The following is a 1,267-nucleotide window of genomic DNA, read 5'->3' as shown; positions in this document are numbered from 1 at the left end:
GACTGTCAAGTCACACTTCTGGTACTGAAGATGTTCCAGCTTCTCACAGTTGCCAAGGCACAGACATAGCTTCAAACACACTCCTCTCCAAATCACAGCTTTTGATTCAGGCCTCTTTCATCCTCTCATTATTTTGACATTAAAGCTCTCCTTCCAAGAGTTTTGTAAACTTTTTCTTTCAGAAACTATTGCCCTTGACTGTGTAAATGTACATCAGCTACACTGTGTAACAATAAGAGCCTTAGGTCATTTAAGGATAGTATCATGAAGAGCAAGGCCAGGCTCTGAAGTCACTATCCTTATCGATTTATAATTGAAAACTCAAAATTGGATGCGTTTGGAAGTACTCTAACTTGGAAATAAGCAAAGCTGGTTATTGAACGGGAAGATTTTTCTTCTTAACAACAAAATTCACGTGGAGCAGTTACTTGCACATCAGCACTCCTTCATGTAATCCTTCCAACAATGTGATTTAAGAAACATAATCCCATTCGTTCTCTTCAAGGAGGACACAGACATGCAGAGCTTTGTGAAGACCCTTGCAGGCAAGACCATTACCCTCAAGGTCAAGCCCAGTGACACCATCAAGAATGTCAAAACCAAAATCCAAGACAAGGAAGGCATCTCACCTGACCAGCAGCATCTGATGTTTGCAGGCAAAGAGAGGAAGCATGGTCAAACTCTCTCAGACAACAACATCCAGAAAGAGTCCACCCTGTGCTTGGTGCTTCGTCTGGGGACAGCGTCATTAACCCTTCCCACCACCATCTTGCCCAGAAATATAACTGCAACGAGATGATCCAGTGTTATGCTCGCCTGCATCCCTACACTGTCGATTATTGCAAGAAGAAGTGCAGCCACACCACCAACCTGAGCCCCAAGAAGGTCAAATAAGGCCTCTCCACCACCTCCTCCTTCCTCTACAGGGTGGCCTCCACCCAAACCCCATGGCCCTGGGGCCTCAAAAAAGTTTCCCTTTTGTTGAAAAGAACAGAGAGGAGGAGGAAGAAGAGAAGCAGCAGCAGCAGCATTATACCCATTTTACAGATTAAGAAACTAAGCTCAGGGAGGTCAAAGAAATTACCCAAGATAACACAGTGAGTAACAGTCAAGATCCCAATTGCCCTCCACTCCTTTTCTTCTGCTATGCCACACTCAGGATCAGCTCCTCCATGCCCTTTGACCAACAGCCTTGACCCATTCCGGGAGAATTGCCCATGTGTTTCTTTGGGCTACCACAGTAGTCTACATAAGCTTCTTCTATGGT

The 1,267-nt window shown here is 44.9% G+C and overlaps 1 pseudogene; it reads left to right on the top strand.

The window, feature by feature from the left end:
- Window positions 1-517: 517 nt before the first annotated feature.
- Window positions 518-894, top strand: LOC100073082 (ubiquitin-ribosomal protein eL40 fusion protein-like; annotated as a pseudogene).
- The last annotated feature ends 373 nt before the right edge of the window (window positions 895-1,267 follow it).

The sequence above is a fragment of the Equus caballus genome, chromosome 14 (genome assembly GCF_041296265.1).
Source record: "Equus caballus isolate H_3958 breed thoroughbred chromosome 14, TB-T2T, whole genome shotgun sequence".
Taxonomy (NCBI): Eukaryota; Metazoa; Chordata; class Mammalia; order Perissodactyla; family Equidae; genus Equus; species Equus caballus.
This window is presented reverse-complemented; position numbering and strand designations above follow the sequence as displayed.